Source organism: Hordeum vulgare, chromosome 3H (genome assembly GCF_904849725.1).
Source record: "Hordeum vulgare subsp. vulgare chromosome 3H, MorexV3_pseudomolecules_assembly, whole genome shotgun sequence".
NCBI classification, from domain to species: domain Eukaryota; kingdom Viridiplantae; phylum Streptophyta; class Magnoliopsida; order Poales; family Poaceae; genus Hordeum; species Hordeum vulgare.
This window is the reverse complement of record NC_058520.1, coordinates 408,596,061-408,614,745: the sequence shown is the minus strand read 5'-3', so window position 1 is coordinate 408,614,745 and position 18,685 is coordinate 408,596,061. Positions and strand designations below refer to the sequence as shown.

Sequence of the window (18,685 nt, the reverse complement as noted above, 5' to 3'; positions counted from 1 at the left end):
TATTAATATTTTTTAATACATGGTCAAGATTTATTCTATACTACCAAAAAGACCTGAGCGTTGCAACGGGACACAAAAGTCATAATTTCCGATGACCATGAACACATTTTGCTGCATCATCGACACGCACTATCACTTTTAGTTTTGCAAAATCATGAACACTTTTTGCAATCATGAATAAATTTTTTATTGTCATGCACATATTTGACATCGTGAAAAAAAATTCTATTATAATTTTTTAATAAAATTTTAAAAGCAAGAACATTTTTTGAATTCATGAGCATTTTATGCTATTTGCAAAAAAATTGTGAACGCTTTTAAAAAAAATCCCGAATTGGCAAACATTTCTAGCATCGATGAACATTTTTTTTTCAAATTTGATGGAATAATTTTGGATTTTTGCTAACATTGTTTTCATTCGACAATATTTTTTTTATTTGATGGGCATTTTTGGAAATGCATGATCATTTTTTGATTTATAGAACATTTGATGAATGAGTAATCTAGTTTGTAAGTCATTAAAAGTTTTTAATATTTACGATATTTTTGCATTCATTAACATTGGTTGGATTGGTGAAATTTTGCTAAACTTCATGAACATTTTCTAATGCATGAATACTAAAAATAATTATGAACACTTTTTAATTTAAAGAAAATTGCTTTTAAAATTTTGAAAAAAAATTATAAGCAATCATTTTTTCAAATCACAAATATTTTTTATCCACGAACATTTTTGATTTACTAAACATGTAATTCAAATTCCCATTTTCTTTGTAATTTTCTGAACTTTTTTGAAGTTCCAAATTATTTAAAGTGGAAAAATTAAAATGGAAAAGGAAAATATAAGAGAAAAAATGAAATTTAAAATACAGGCCAACAGGATATGGACCGGCCCCAACACGTTTGTTGCATCATCTCCGAGCGCGTCGAGCGCAATATAGGTGGTCCATACATGGGCTGGCCTAGTCAATGGATTTTTCTTTGTGAAACGCTTAATATGACCTATAAGTGACATTGATGGATAATACTTCACAACTTTGAGACAATTTAGATGACGTACCATGAGAAGCAATAACTCCTTTATTATTATGGTATCAATTTGTAACACCCAAGATGCGGTCCTATCCTCATGCGGGTTCGAGGGCCTTGATAGGAATAGAAGCGATCTCGTCATTTCGTAAGAATGGATATCATTACAAATACATGTAAAGAGGAGATGAGTATATAAAATCGGCTTACACTCAACAAAATCTAAATCATGAACATCTCAAATACAATCATCCATAGCAATCATCATACACAAAGCAAGCAGGGTCTGACTACGGACGAAATCAAACGATAAAATTGTCATCCATCTTGCTAATCCCAGGCTGTCGGCCTGAAATCCATCCTATGATCCACGAGGAAGAAGATGAAGAAGAACTCCAAATAGAACAAGCATCGCTCTCATGTCAAAGCATTACATTACATGTATCTGCAACTGTTGTTGTAGTAATCTATGATTCACGGGGACCAAGCAATCTCATTTCCTAGGGTATCAAAACTAGCAAAGCTTAATGGGTAATGTATGGTTAAGTGATGAGGCTGCAACAAGCGCTAAGCATTATTTGAGTGGCTAACTTACGAGTAGAAGAATAAGAAGAGGGATCTACGTATAAACGGACGTGAACTAGTAATGATCAAGAAGTGATCTTGGACACCTAGTTACGAGTCAATCATAACCCTACCATTTTCCCTTCTTGGTTCAAACCTTACAAGAAGAGACGGTCGTGATTAGGCACACGGTTAATGTATTTTAATTGATTTTACTTCAAGTTTGTAATAACCGGGTATTAAAAATTTCCAAGTTGCGACATAAATGCGGGCATGGATCTTAGAAATATATAACCCTTCAGGGTGCTCCAAATCATCCATCACAAACTAGCCACAAGTTGCGGTGGAAAACCTGAACCTCGAGATAGCCCAAAGTATCCTCGGAATCTCGGTGCACAATACGTTCGAGAAGGGTAAAACAAATCCAACTAGGCCGCCCGACGTGTCGACAATCCCGATAGGAGATGCATATCTCGTTCTGAGGACATGACCGGATTGGCTAAGTTTTCGGTTAGCACACCCATTGGAGGCCCCGCGTACTGCCATCTTGGACCAACACACGTCAGGAGCACTGACCCAGGTTGTTGATTAATTATCCATGGGTGCTAGTGGGTCCCTATGCAAGTTTTATTAATTATACAAATGTAGTACCAATGTTGGGCCCTGCTAGAAGAGTTTTATCCTGAAACAAAAATTAAGGGGGTCCCCATAACTACCCCAAGCATGTTAGGAGCACTCAATATGGAACATAACACCGATACAAAAGTAACTAGGGCGGAAAAAGGTGAAACAAAACACCGAGCAAAAGGCCAGGTCATCCACCTTTTACCAAGTATATATGTGCATTAAATTAAATAACAAGAATATTGTTATATCCCAAGATATCCATGTTATAACATGGAATAACCGGAACCTACAACTAGCAACGCTAGAAGAAGGGTTGAGCAAGCGATAACCTAGCCAAACAATGGTTTGCTGGGATGTGGAATGTTAGAGGCTTATCATGGCATGCTGGGAGGCTTGACAAACAAGGGGTAGGAAGCGAGACATAACGATATAAACGAGATAACTAGCATAACAATGATAGTAGTGTTATCGAGTGAAATGGTCATCTTGCCTGAGATCCCGCTTGGAAGAAGAATGAATCCGTGAAGTAGATGAACCAACACAGTCGAAAGAATTCTCACACTCCGAATCGGTTTCGAAACTTTATCGAGAAGAAGCATACCGGAAACAAACAAATGACATGGTAAACACCACAATATATTCATAATATTATGCACAATCAAATATCACGCATGTCCATTTAATTATGCATGGCATGGCAAGCACAACGAACAACTACTACACATTAAGTGAAGTTCAATATGCAACGAGTTGCATATTGAAGAAGCTCCACGTTCCATTCATTTAGTTCACTCTCGTTTAATTACGCGACAAGCTAGTTTAAATATTGTTAAACATGGCAAAAGAAGAAGCATAAATAAACTATCTAAGAAGTGCATCATGTTATTCTACATATAGCCGGAAATAACATATAGCATTTCCGAAATGACCCCATATGCATATTTCAAATTTCTTTCAGATCTGAATAAATCATATTTTATATTTATTAAACAGGAAAATAAAGTGCACCATGTCATTATAAACATTTTTCTAAGCAAGTTACATATGTAAAACGTTTTAATTGAAGTTATTGTTTAATAGCTATGAACTAAACCTTTTTTTAACATGACATTAAGAAATTTAGTCAAACAACAAGTTTAAACATTTTTAACATGTGTAGAAGTTGGATATTATTAATATACATAAAATTTTGAAATTTTTCGTATATAAGACATTTTCATCCTATGCAGGGCTATTTACTTATTTATTAGCAGTTTTAAATCAATGGCATTTTCTAAAATTATGTATATCCTAGAATAAAACATGCAGTGTAGAAAAAAAACATTCACTAGGCCAAAAGTACTAGGTGTTGGATAACTAACAGGCACCATTAGCGTGATACAACACATCACAAATGGGACAGGACTAGCTACGTTGCAACGGAAGAAAAATAACACATGCTCTTAACCCATTAACCACGACTCAATACCTTAATAGGTCCATATCTTTTAGTTTCACATGGCATCACATTTGTGTTGTTGACTGTGGCCACACTCCTCACATAACGAAAGCGCGTTTGAATGTGGTTAGTCCTAAAGTCTCTCTCGTGTGCGTACATGCGTACACACAGTTGCTCTGAATGAGGTGAGAAATATCTTGTTTTCCGTGAGGTTTTTCATAGGTGTGCACGCGTGGTTCTCGATGTTTTTGAATGTGGTCAATCCTGAGGTCTCTATCGCACGCACACTCACTCAAAAATAAGATGAGAAATATGTTGTTTTCCGCACGGTTTTTCATAGGCGTGCATGCATGATTCTCGATCTTTTTTCTCTCAATCTGGTTTTAATGGGTATTTATTTACAATCTCGATCATCGTCGGTACGAAATAAAAATGGATTGTGCACTATAGATTAAGTTTACACAAAAACAATATTTTCGAAATATTTAATTGCTAAAAATAACATCATATTTAGATTCTACATATTTTTTAATCAAATTTCATATATAACATGTTAAAATCAAAGTTACGGCTTAAAAATATGGATACTTTTGTTTGACATAAACCATTGATTGATTAACCGAAACGTTAATTGGTTTTCTGTTAAAATTGATAAAAACGGTTCGGCTCACTTAAATATGAAAGGTGGGTTGATTACCTAAAACATAAGGGTTAAAAAGGGTTCGGCTTGGACTTAAACGTGTACCGTGGGTTAATTTAGAGAAAACTAAATGATTTATTTGAAAAATGACATGACAAACGACTTGAAACAATATGTGCTTTATTATTAGGTAGAGATCACATATATATTTACATGTAGGAAAAATATCTCCTACTAGGGGGTGTAGTTACTCTCATGTCTCATATACTATCATGTGTTAATATATATATATATATATACATATATTTATCACTTTAAGTATGTTCACATATTATATATAAGATAACACAAAATATGTTACATGATAAAATATATGGTTAATCCATAGTTTTTATAATATTATCAAATACGTATATATTTGTACGTAAAAATGATACATAATACCTAAAAAGTAGTATATATATAATATCTAAAAATTCTTATATATTACATACTACGCGGACATACTCTCCGATATAATAGATACTACCAACTACATACCAAACAAAAGTGGAAATAACTACGCCCCATCGTATGAAACATCTCTCTCTCTATATATATATATATACCACCTAATTGTGTGGATGCCAAGTGTCCTTTGTAGTTCGAGCCTAATTAGCTCCAGAGATGGAAAAGATCCATTAGTGTTTCCACCTAGCTTGATGCGAGCAACGACAATCTGTGGGACCCGTGGGACCCTTTTCAGTTGGACTGCATGGATCGTCGTGCATGAAGAGCGGAACCAGCAAATAACACAGAGGTTTTAGACAGGTTCAGGCCGTCCTAAGGCGTAATACCCTACGTACTGTGTTTGTTGATTATGTGGGTGAAAGTTCAAGTTACAAGGAGCGCTACTTGTTGGCAAGATGCTCTCGAAGTGCAGCTACGCGTGCAAAATGGACTCAGAGTCCCTCCATAAATGTTGACATGAGCCTTCTTTTATATACCAAGGGGTCACCATAATGACTAAAATGGTAATTACATGGAGTAAATACTGATGGCGACATGTAGAGGGACGGGTGTAGATAAAATTGATTCTGGGGCAGTGGTTCGCCACGTAGCCGACATACTCTACCTAACCGCTTGCATGCCTGCCACTTGTCGGCTGAATTCTGCGTGCGCACGGTGTGTGTGCAGAGGCGGTAGGAAGCTCGCCAGCTTTGATCCTGCCGGCTCGCGTGAAACTCTTGTTTTGCCAGCTTTAGGGTATATATTGTATTTAGCATGGAATTAGGTGCCTAAGGAGTGGTCACATCCATGTCAATTTTAGGGTGGTCCATGCAATATCAACAAAGTTGTCTTTAGCTTCATTCCCACGATGTTTTAGCAAGTATAATAAGAATAACTTCTTCAACTCATACCCATCCTGCACAAGCAATATATGTAGTTAGCGTGAATATTTAATGTTAAATGTTTTAAAACGTGTAACAAACAATACTCACCTGCAAACCGGCTTCACCGGTTCTTTACCGTTCCACGAGAGCATGAAATGAAAAACAAAAAATCCAGACACATCCCTACAATTTTCTAAACTTATATTATATATGTCGTGGGTATAAGCCTGACAGTAGATGTGTAGGGTACGAAAAGGATGGGCAAAGTCCCAGCTACGACGAGGTTGTATGAGTTCAGGCCCCTCTACGGTGGAGGTAATAGCCCTACGTCTCAGTGCTCTGGGAGCTTGTTGTCGAGTGGAATATGGAATACAATGATTTGCTAACCCCTGCACTAGCGGGGGAGGGTGGCTTATATAGAGTGCGCTGCCCTCCACAATGGTTCCGGTACAGGGGTGGAGTAGTGGCGATTGAATTCCTACGTTACAGGTAACGTACGTCATAAATGCAAATAAATGCACCGGGAAACGTACGACCGTTTCCCTCCAGGGGGTTACGATGTACCGAGTGGCATCCAGTCAGTTACTTTGATGTTCTCCGAATGCTAGCTCCGACTGGATGGTCGAGGACCTGTTACCGACTGGACGATGAGGACTCCTTAATTCAGTCGGAACTGACTAAGGGCCTTGTCCCTTATGAGGGGTAGTCCTTGGGTAGGACTTACAGGGCAGGCCTATGACCCTACCCTAGGACTATAACCCCATCATTAGTCCCCGAATTGATTGGGGTTGGAACGACGAAGCGATGCTTGAAGTTTGGATCCGACTGAAACGGATGTGACTTTGGCGTTGCTTGCCTCGATCCATTTTATCTTCTCTAACCAATGATCCGAATGGAAATCTTTGTGGAACAAGCTGTCGGAAACTGAGTGCTTCCAGGGTATCTCTTGACGTGACCAGTCAACTGACAGCGGCATATTTTCCGGGATCCTCAAATTTTGGTTTCCGCGCGCTCAGCGGGGATGACGCCAGCGCGCTCGAGTAGCGCCTGACACCTCGATTCTCGCGCCTTCATCCTCTCCACTGATATCGCCGCGGTCGGTCGGGGGATAAGGTTTCAGGGCCACCTGCTAGCGACCCAGCCGGAACCTTACTTAAATCCCAGCGGCGAGGGTTTTTCGTTACGCCCGTCGGATCTTTTGCCTTTGCTTGCTCCGCTCCTCTCGCCTTCCCCTGCGCACCCAAGCTTCTTCCTTTTCCTTCCCCTTCGCGGACCCGCAGCTTCCGCCATGACCAAGGGACAGACCAGCAAGCTGGAGGCGAAGAAGAAGAAGGGGAAGGCGGCGGCTCCTGCTCGGCGGCGGCAGCGAGCGTTGCCGGCGATGTGGATCCAGGGAGACTTCCTCCCCTCCACGGTGACGGAGGGGGATCTGCTGCAGCTGGTGGAGCACGGGATGATCGTGCACAAGTCATGAAGGCTGCCGGCGGAGGATGAGATCGAGCCGGCGCCTCGGGAGGGGGAGCGCGTCCTGCTGCTCAGCCAAGTATATCGAGGTTTCTCTCTGCCCCCGCATCCTTTCTTCAAAGGCATCATGAACCACTTCGGGGCGCAGCTTCACCACTTTCTCCCGAATGCTATAGCTCATCTCTCTGCTTTCATAGTCCTGTGCGAGTGCTTCATTGGTTGTCCCCCCCATTGGGGGCTATTCAAACATATTTTCTCTGCTAGATCCCAAACTATCAAACGACTCCACCAGTCGGATGATAAGACACACCTTCTCCAGCTCTGCGGAGGCTTAGGTTTCCAGAAGAAGAGTAGGAGTAGTTATCCTGCCCTTCAGATGATGGAGACGGTTAGGAACTGGCAGTCGACGTGGTTCTACTGTCAGGACGTTGCCTGCCCGAATGCCACAACAGGGCTGCCTCCCTTTAGCCTAGATCGACCCGCTCCGCCTAAGCAGCTTGCGCTCACGAAGGCGGAGAAGGTCGACATCCAGCCTCTGGTCGATGCACTCGCAGACGTCGTCAGAAGGGGGGTCACCGGCATAGATTTGCTGGAGATTTTACTCGGTCGGCGCATACAACCACTGCAGGCTCGCGACCACGCCATGTGGCACTACACGGGGCCCGAAGACTCCACTCGGACCAACGTCTTGGGCGTGACCGAGGAGACGGTGGCGTCGTGGGTGCTCCAGATCACAGGCGCCTGCGAGAACCCCAGAGGGTCTCGGCGAGTGAGGGCTTTCTGCGCGAACAATCCTCCTCCGAACCAGGTGAGTACCATTTGTCGAGTGCACGTATCTGTCTTAGTTTTATTGTTTTCTTGAATCTCTGCCTGTCGTCTGATGTCGCCGACTGTATTTTACGCAGAAGTGGACCAACTGGTTTTCTCCTGTCTCGAACGGGAACCCGGCCGAGGAGGAGGAAGAAGGCAGCCAGGAGGGCAGTGTGGAGAGCGGCGAGTATGTCTCCGACAGTGGGAAGACGGAGGAGGAGTCTGGTGAAGAAGAGGAGGAAGACGAAGAGCAGGACTCGCCGCCTCCGCTGCCAGAGCACCGGACCAAGCGCCGACATGAACCTGCGGTTCCCTCGGCCCCTCCGGCATCCACGAGTGCTCCGCCTGCTGCTCCCGTGGGTCCGAGTGCTCGGAGCACCAAGAGGGCCAGGGACGTTGCTGTCGAGCCCGTGGGTCAGCCTTCCAAGGTGGCCAAACCGAGTGGGTCTAAACCTCGGAAGGCTTTGCCGCGGATAAGGGTCGTCGTTCCCGACACCTCGATGTAAGTGTAATGTTCCTCTAACTTCCTCTGATATCCGATTGGACTATTGTTTTATTGGTCGAATGAATTTCACTCGACAGGGTTGCCACCTCTGCCACCTCTCCGGCGCGCCAGGAGGATGATCCCATGGACGCGGACAACGTCGTCTCGTCCCAGCCAGGTGCGTCGTAGCGATTCCGAGAGTTTTATATTATCGCGTCGCGGATTCTGTCTTTGGTCTTGCCCCTTTCTTTTCCTGAGATCCCGCGCCGTTCGGTCCGGCAGGGGCGATTTATGTGGATGAGGGTGACCAGGGGAGACCTGAGCAAGCTGCGGAGCCTGTCCTTGAGGCTGCCCCGCCAGTTACTGCTCTCGCTGCGGTCGTGCCGCCGACTGAGGCGATGCCGCCGACTGAGGAGGCTCTGGTGGCTGCTGAACCGACTGGAACGGGCCTTGGGATGCCCAGGGAGCTTCCAACGATGCCAGGCCCATCAAATGTCGAGTTCAACACTGAACACCTCCCGGAGGATCGGGTGGGAGCGGCCAAGGGAGCCGTGGTGCAGGCAGAGCTGATGGCGGGAGAAGCCAAGAAGGCGTACGAGTCCATCGCCTCTCTGTACCAGCGAAGCTTGGAGCTGCGGGACGATATCCGAGTAAGTAGTCTAGTAAGTATTTGCTTTTCTCTTGTTTCTCTTGTAACCCACTGGGTGTGCTCGGATACCGTATGTTGTTTGCAATGGGTTCACTCTGAGTGAACCCAGTGGGTGTAGTCCCCGAGACTTCTGTCGAGTGCTTGCACCGGCAGTTGTCTTTATGCATATTGTCTCTGACTTGGTCATATTCGTAAATAATATGGTCGACTGCTAACAGTTGGGGCACTCGGAGTGCACCTACTGTAAGAGTCTCCGAGAGTAATTTTACTCAGGTCGGGTGGTATTAGCCTTGTAGGCGTAGGTGTTGTCATGAATCTCAATAGAGCGGACCTGTTTGAGTTGCATGCCAGTGGGGTCACTCTCAGTGAACCCACTGGGTGTAGTCCCCGAGACCGCTGTCGACTGCTTGCGTCGGCAGGGGTCTGAAGAACTTAGACTTGGTATTGTTGGATTTGTCTGATCGTCTCTTGGCGCGGACTGGCAGAAAACTTGCGAGATGGGGACAACATATGAGACTCTCAGGGCAGAAAAGGTGCAATTTGCTGGTGAGCTGGATGCGGCACTGATTGCAATGACTGGAATGAAGGAAGTGCTGGCGGAACGAGAGAAGTCGTTGGAGCAGGCTCATGAAGTGAACAAAGCGCTGACTGCTGAAGTTGAGAAGATGGGGAAGCAAAGGTCCACGCTGACGGGACAAATGGATGTGCTGAACAAACGGTGTATAGCGCAGGAGAAATACATCAGTGACTGGGCTCGGCAGATGATGACGCGTCTGGGTGGTAAGTCCTGTTTTCCGAGTGCTTGTGGTACGTGCGTTACACTCGGCGCTGATTGTTTGCTTGCCCTGTGTTTGCAGATTTTTGCGTGGACGCTGAAGCTGAAGCAGCTGACGTGGAGCGGTCGATTCGCGAGAACATTCCACTCGGCGAGGACGCCAACCGAGACCTGCTAGCAGCGCACATTCGCGTGGGCAAAGTTGGTGTTTTCATCGGTCGACTGAGAGAAGTCGTCGGCCGGATCGACAAGGAGCTTTGGCCGGAAGATGAGTCGCGACAGGAGATGGAAAACTTGATGAGTCGACTGGAGGAGGTCCCCAACCGAGTGCAGTCATGGAAGAAATCAGCGGCTCGCTGTGGTGCAGACGTTGCTCTGTCCTTGGTCCGAGTGCATTGCAAGGAGGTGCGCGAGGAGAAGCTGAAAGCGCTGAAGGTCGCCAACACGAAGAAACTTCGATTCGAAGACTTCATGGAAACCTTCCTTGAAAGTGCCACCCGCATCGCCGACGGAATCGACCTGGACACCTTCGTGGAGCCCTCCAGTCCTGGCGCCAATCCAGACGACGCGTAAGAAAACTTTATCCTCGGTATGCCGAGTGTTGATTTGTAAGAAACTTTGGCCACTGCTGTTGGCCGTCACATTCTTGTTTCGGTGTGGGTAAGCTTGATCCACAGCGAGCCACTATCTTTGTTTGAACTTTGAATCGAATCCTTTGCTCTTCTGTTGCAATTTTGACTCGAGTGTTTGTTTGGCGTTTCTTGGTGAAGCCAAAGGCAAACATTCGAAACATGTCAGTTGTCTTGACATCTGCATGAGCCTCATTGAGGGTCCGTGGAATTTCCGATTGGATCTGTATTATCACCGAGTGGATCGGAGGTCAAAGAGTACTGGGGCGATGCGGGATCGCAGCTAGGTTGTCGAGTGCGACTATCAGGTCGCACTCGGGGCGAGTCGGTACTGATGTAGTTGTCAGTTGTTTTGACATCCACATGAGCCTCAATGAGGTTTGCAACTCGTGTAGTTGTCAGTTGTTTTGACATCCACATGAGCCTCAATGAGGGTCAGCAACTCATGTAGTTGTCAGTTGTTTTGACATCCACATGAGCCTCAATGAGGGTCTGCAACTCATTTAGTTGTCAGTTGTTTTGACATCCACATGAGCCTCAATGAGGATCTGCAACTCATGTAGTTGTCAGTTGTTTTGACATCCACATGAGCCTCAATGAGGGTCTGCGACTCATGTAGTTGTCAGTTGTTTTGACATCCACATGAGCCTCAATGAGGGTCTGTTGAGTTCCCGAGTGTACCGTAGGGTACAGTCGAATGCATGTGGGTGCTTAGGCGATTCTACATCGCAGCTAAGTCCCCGAGTGTGGCGTTAAGTGCACACTCAGAGAAAGTTAATACTTAGGCGATTCTGGATCGCAGCTAAGTCTCCGAGTGTGACGTTAAGTGCACACTCGGAGAAAGTTAATACTTAGGCGATTCGTGATCGCAGCTAAGTCCCCGAGTGTGACGTTAAGTGCACACTCGGAGAAAGTTAATACTTAGGCGATTCTGGATCGCAGCTAAGTCCTCGAGTGTGACGTTAAGTGCACACTCGGAGAAAGTTAATACTTAGGCGATTCTGGATCGCAGCTAAGTCCCCGAGTGTGACGTTAAGTGCACACTCGGAGAAAGTTAATACTTAGGCGATTCTGGATCTCAGCTAAGTCCCCGAGTGTGACGTTAAGTGCACACTCGGAGAAAGTTAATACTTAGGCGATTCTGGATCGCAGCTAAGTCCCTGAATGTGACGTTAAGTACACACTCGGAGAAAGTTAATACTTAGGCGATTCTGGATCGCAGCTAAGTCCCCGAGTGTGACGTTAAGTGCACACTCGGAGAAAGTTAATACTTAGGCGATTCTGGATCGCAGCTAAGTCCCCGAGTGTGACGTTAAGTGCACACTCGGAGAAAGTTAATACTTAGGCGATTCTAAAACGCAGCTAAGTCCACGAGTGTGACGTTAAGTGCACACTCGGAGAAAGTTAATACTTAGGCGATTCTGGATCGCAGCTAAGTTTTTTTTTTGAGACCGGAGTCTGCGACCGCGAAAGAACTTTGAACCTGCAAAAAACTCAATCTGCTTTATATTATTTCACCAATGCTTGTTCTTTACATTGCTTCAGTCCACGGTCACGTGTAGAAGCGCTTCAGGAGATCTCCGTTCCATGCACGCGGCTCGTCTATCTCCCTGTCGACATTGTACAATCTGTATGCTCCATTGTTCAGCACCTTTGAGATGATGAAGGGTCCTTCCCAGGCAGGAGCCAACTTGTGAGGGCAGGAGCCAACTTGTGAGGTCTTTGCTGATCCACTCGAAGCACCAGGTCGCCTGCTTGGAACGTACGACTCCTGACGTGTCGCGCGTGAAAACGCCGCAGATCTTGTTGATAAATGGTTGAGCGAGTCGGTGCCATCTCGCGCTCCTCCTCTAGAAGGTCCACTCCGTCTTGCCTTGCTTGTTCTGCTTCGGCTTCGGAGAAGAGTTCGACTCGTGGAGCATTGTGAAGCAAGTCACTCGGAAGGACCGCTTCTGCTCCATAAACGAGGAAGAACGGTGATCGTCCTGTAGATCTGTTCGGGGTTGTGCGGAGGCCCCAAAGCACTGAAGGTAACTCGATGACCCATGCGCCAGCGGCATGTCCCACCTCTCGCAGGAGTCGGGGCTTCAAACCTTGCAGAATAAGTCCATTCGCCCGCTCTGCTTGTCCATTGGATTGAGGATGTGCTACGGAAGCAAAATCCACTCGAATACCTTGGCTTGCACAGAAACCTTTGAATCTGTCCAAGTCGAAATTTGTTCCGTTGTCCGTGATTATGCTGTGAGGCACACCGAATCTGAAGATGATGTCCCTGACAAACTTGATGGCTGTTAGGGCGTCGAGCTTCTTGATGGGCTTGGCTTCAATCCATTTTGTGAACTTGTCGACTGCCACCAACAGATGTGTGTATCCTCCTTGGCCTGTTTTGAATGGACCGACTGTATCTAATCCCCATACTGCAAACGGCCAAACAAGAGGGATTGTCTTCAACGCAGATGTCGGCTTGTGGGACTTGTTGGAGTAGAACTGACAGCCCTCACATCGGTCGACCATATCTTTAGCCATCTCGTTTGCCTGCAGCCAGAAGAAACCAGCCCTGAATGCCTTGGAGACGATTGCTCTCGAAGAGGCGTGATGACCGTAGGTTCCTGAGTGAATATCTTCCAGGATTAGTTGCCCCTCCTCTGGGGAGATGCATCGTTGAAGAACGCCTGAAACGCTTTCCTTGTACAATTGGCCATCAATGACAGTGAATGACTTCGACCTGCAGACTATCTGCCTGGCCTGAACTTCGTCTTCTGGTAGTTCCTGCCTCAGGATATATGCAATGATCGGCACAGTCCAATCGGGGATGACAGCAAGAATCTTCATGACCAGATCAACCACAGCAGTTACATCGACTTCAGTCGGATCTGTTGAACTCTTTGGTTGTACTAGTTCCTCTATAAAAGTATCTTCTTTGACTAAGGGGAGGTGAAGGTGCTCGAGGCAGACGTCACTCGGGACTGGTCTCCGAGTGGATCCGAGTTTTGCCAACTCATCAGCTGCTTGGTTCTTCAGTCTCAGAACATGGTGAAGTTCTAGACCTTCAAACTTCTTCTCAAGCTTCCTCACTTCATTGCAGTATGTGGTCATGGTGGGGTTTCCTGACGTCCCACTCTTTCATCACTTGATTGACCACCAAATCCGAATCGCCGTAGACCATCAGGCGACGGACGCCGAGTGAGATGGCCATGCGCAATCCGTAGAGGAGAGCTTCATACTCTGCCTCGTTGTTGGAGGAATCGAAGTGTATCTGTAGCACGTACTTGAGTTTGCCGCCCTTTGGTGATATGATCACAACGCCAGCGCCGGAGCCATTCAACATCTTGGACCCATCGAAGAACATTGTCTAATGGGCCGAGTAGATGTGGGTCGGTTGCTGTTGTTCTACCCATTCTGCTATGAAGTCAGCCAGAGCTTGTGACTTAATAGCTTTCTTCGCCTCAAACTTGATATCGCAGTACAGCATCTCCATTGCCCACTTCGCCACTCGGCCTGACGCGTCTCGATTGTGGAGAATTTCCGACAACGGAGCATCAGAAACGACAGACACCGAGTGGTCTTGGAAATAATGGGCCACCTTCTTCGCAGTCATGTAGATCCCGTAGATAAGTTTTTGATAGTGGGGATACCTCTGCTTGGAAGGAGTCAGGACTTCAGAGACGTAGTACACTGGCCGCTGAACTTTGTATGCTTTGCCTTCTTCTTCTCGTTCGACTGTAAGAACAGTACTGACGACTTGATTTGTAGCCGCGATATACAGAAGAAGGGGCTCCTTACTGAGCGAAGCAGTAAGAACCGGCTGGGTGGAAAGTAGGACTTTGAGGTCGTCGAATGCGACTTGGGCTTCGTCTGTCCACTCGAAAGTATCTGATTTCTTCATGAGTCGGTATAGAGGAAGTGCTTTCTCACCAAGTCGACTGATGAACCTGCTCAAAGCCGCTAGGCAACCTGTGAGCCGTTGAACATCGTGTATTCTGACCGACCTCTCCATTCGGACGATGGTCCCGATCTTTTCGGGGTTGACATCGATCCCTCGTTCGGAAACGAAGAAACCGAGTAACTTTCCGCTGGGAACACCGAATGAACATTTGGCGGGGTTGAGCTTGATATCGTACCTACGAAGGTTGGCGAATGTTTCTGCCAAGTCAGTCAGCAGGTCGGAACCTTTGCGTGACTTGACTACGATATCATCCATATACGCCTCCACATTCCGACCGATCTGGTCGAGGAGACATTTTTGGATCATGCGCATAAAGGTAGCTTCTGCATTCTTCAAACCGAATGGCATAGTGATGTAGCAGAAGCACCTGAATGGGGTGATGAAGGCTGTTTTTAATTCATCGGGGCCATACAAGCGGATCTGATAATAGCCCGAATAGGCATCAAGAAATGACAGACGCTCGCAACCCGCAGTCGAATCGACGATTTGATCGATGCGGGGGAGCGGAAAATGGTCTTTCGGACAGACCTTATTGAGGTGCTTGAAGTCGATGCACATTCGGAGCGACTTGTCCTTCTTGGGCACCATGACAACATTGGCGAGCCACTCGGAGTGGTGAACCTCGCGAATGAAGTTGGCTGCCAACAGCTTGGCCACCTCTTCTCCGATTGCCTTCCTCTTATGCGCGGCGGACCGACGCAGGCGTTCTCGGACAGGCCGAGCGGTGGGATCCACATGCAGTCGGTGCTCAGCCAACTCCCTGGGTACACCTGGCATGTCAGAGGGTTTCCATGCGAACATGTCCCAGTTCTCACGGAGGAATTGGGTGAGCTCGGCTTCCTATTTAGGATCGAGGGTGGTGGAGATGTTCGTCGGGGCAGCAGTGGCGTCCGTCGGGTGGATGCTGACCTTCTTCGTCTCTCTCGCCGACTAGAATGCAGACTCTGAAGCTGGCTTCTTCAAGCGCATCAGGTCGGCGGGGTCGACTGTTTTCTTGTACTCGTCAAGCTCGAGGACGGCCATCTGCTGGTCGGCGATTCTTCATCCCTGCTGCAGACACTCTTCGGCCCGCTGCCGATTGCCTGTGATGGTGATCACACCCTTCGGGCCTGGCATCTTCAGCTTCAGGTATACGTAACATGGACGGGCCATGAAACGTGCATACGCTGGGCGGCCCAGAATTGCGTGATAAGCGCTCTGGAAGTCGACCACTTCGAACGTCAGCTTTTCCTTGCGGAAGTTCTTGTCGGAGCCAAAAACGACGTCCAACGCGATCTGGCCGAGTGACTTGGCCTTCCGTCCAGGGACGACTCCATGGAACTGCATGCTGCTCTCGCTGAGTTTGGACATCGGGATGCCCATCCCCTTGAGTGTGTCGGTGTACATGATGTTCAAGCCGCTGCCGCCATCCATGAGGACTTTGCGCAGTCGGACTCCTTCCACCACCGGGTCGACGACCAGAGCCTGTCTCCCCGGGGTGGGTACATGTGCCGGATGATCCGACTGGTCGAAGGTGATCGCAGTCTGAGACCATTTGAGGAACTTGGGGTTGGTAGGGGTGGCCATGTTCACCTCTCTGTTCACCAACTTCAGTCGACTCTTGCTCTCAACGTCAGCAAAAATCATCAGAGTTGCATGGACTTGGGGGAATGGATCCTCCTTATCCTCCTCATCCTGTTCATGGTCCTTCTCACTCGGTTGCCCTTCGCTAAACCCCTGGATCAGGAGGCGACACTGTCGAGTGGTATGCTTCGCATAAATGGGGTTGCCCTCTTCATCCATCTTCGTATGAACCGGACATGGCTGGTCCAGGATGGGGTTATTGAACTGCTTCTTCTTGGGGGTGAACTGAGCCTTCCCTTTGCCCTTGAACTTGGCATTGCTTACGGCTGCAGCTTCTGCTTGCGGAGCGGTCGGAGTTTTCTGCTTCTGCTTCCGAGTGTTGCCCCCATCTCCATCAGCGACTGTTTTGTGCTTGCCACTTCGGAGCGGTCTTCTTCTTCGCCATTTGCATAGCGTGTTGCTATCTCCATCATCTTGCTCATGAAGATGTCGCCTGTTCGGCCCAACTTCAGGTACAGATCCCTGTACCGCACGCCTGCCTTGAAGGCGCAGACTGCTTGATGCTCGGTGACGTTCTCCACCGTGTGGTAGAGAGTTGTCCAACGCTGAATGAAGTCATGCAGGGGCTCATTCTGCTTCTGGACGCAGTGCTGGAGCTCCACGAGGCCAGCAGGGCGCTTGCACGTCCCTTCGAAGGTCCTGATGAACACTCGGGCCAGATCTGCCCAGCTGTAGATGCTTGAGGGGGCCAACTGGTTCAGCCACGCTCGCGCCGAGCCGTCGAGCATCAGAGGGAGGTGGTTCATGGTGACGTGGTCGTCTCCTCCTCCGATCTGGACTGCTACTCGGTAATCATCCAACCACGTTTCTGGCTTGGACTCCCCTGTAAACTTGCTAATTCCCGTCGCCAATCGGAAGTTGGGAGGGATGTCAGCCGAACGGATGGCTCGACTGAAACACTCGGGACCAGAAACGATGGTCATGCTTCCACTCGGACGGTCAATATCGTAACCATCGCGGTGGGCTCGGCCCCTGTCGACCCTCCGCTGGGTGATATGCCCTCTTGCATCGGGCCTTGGGTCGTAAGTGCCGCCGACTGAACGCTGATCATCATGATGTCGGGGCCCGTAGGGCCCACCTCGCGGAGGGGTGCGTGAACGGCGACGATCTTCGGGATTTATGGAACGACTGTCTCCTCTGTGTCGCCGATGAGAACCAGGGCTATGAAGTGACCGATGCGTATTCGCATGAACAGAACTATTGTAGATCTCGTTGTGCGACTGGGAGACCGCCGAATTTTGCTGCTGCGCCGTGTGCAACAGGGTGCGGATTTTCTTGATTCCCCTGCCAGCCTCTGAATCAGTCGGCTAAAGGGAATCAGCTATCTTGGCAGCCGCGGCCAAGTTGAGGAGAGGTGTGCGGAACAGCTCCACGTTGCTCCATCGAGTGTGCCGACTGGTAGAACGGCGAGGCGAACGACGCGCGCCGGACGTTTCGCCAATCTCGTGCTCGTTCCGGCCAGCTTGACGAGGATCTTCATGGGAATTGGCCATGTGTACTTCTGCTGCAGGCCCGCGACCCGCGTACTCGGAAGGAAACTCAGTCGGAACCGAGCCCGAGCGCTGGGACGGCGGGGCAACCACAACTGACTCTAGAACCGCCACTTGTGAAGACACGTTCTGGCGCGCCTGGACGTGTTGCACCCAACGCTGGAGCCGCGGACGGCGGGACCGCTTGTTGCGGCGCGTGACGGCGATGTAGGTCGACATCGGAGCCGACTGCTGAAGAAGAATGTCGTGGGCGCCGGCACGGAAGTGCGTAGCCCCGCGACGGGGAAGCGCCTCGACGTCGAGAGGGGCGTCCCTAAGCCATGCCGAATCGTCGACGATGAAGGAGAGAGCGCCGAAGAGGATCTCGTGACCCATGCTCGAATCTCCACCGGACGACATGACGAAGTGATGTAGTCGCAAACTCGCCGGAAGTCGCTTAGACGCCTGCCCCACGGTGGGCGCCAACTGTCGTGGGTATAAGCCTGACAGTAGATGTGTAGGGTACGAAAAGGATGGGCAAAGTCCCAGCTACGGCGAGGTTGTATGAGTTCAGGCCCCTCTACGGTGAAGGTAATAGCCCTACGTCTCAGTGCTCTGGGAGCTTGTTGTCGAGTGGAATATGGAATACAATGATTTGCTAACCCCTGCACCAGCGGGGGATGGTGGCTTATATAGAGTGCGCTGCCCTTCACAATGGTGCCGGTACAGGGGTGGAGTAGTGGCGATTGAATGCCTACGTTACAGGTAACGTACGTCCTAAATGCTAATAAATGCACCGGGAAACGTACGACCGTTTCCCTCCAGGGGGTTACGATGTACCGAGTGGCATCCAGTCGGTTAGTTTGATGTTCTCCAAATGTTAGTCTCCGACTGGATGGTCGAGGACCTATTACCGACTGGACGATGGGGACTCCTTAATTCAGTCGGAACTGACTAAGGGCCTTGTCCCTTATGAGGGGTAGTCCTTGGGTAGGACTTACAGGGTAGGCCTATGACCCTACCCTAGGACTATAACCCCATCAATATACAATACAATGATTATGTTTAGATATATCGGAATTCCAGTGGGGTTGCTTTATTTCGAGTGCTGCTACATGCCTTAAATTTTTATTCTCTAATGATTGTGATGTGTGAATAGGGTCCA

The 18,685-nt window shown here is 48.0% G+C and overlaps 1 long non-coding RNA gene across 1 annotated transcript; it reads right to left on the bottom strand.

Moving 5' to 3' along the window:
- Positions 1–5,249: 5,249 nt before the first annotated feature.
- Positions 5,250–5,948, bottom strand: LOC123444013. Its single transcript, XR_006630925.1, has 2 exons — positions 5,780–5,948; positions 5,250–5,703 (listed from the first exon to the last, which is right to left on the bottom strand). It is a non-coding gene; the product is annotated as an uncharacterized LOC123444013 (long non-coding RNA).
- Positions 5,949–18,685: the final 12,737 nt, after the last annotated feature.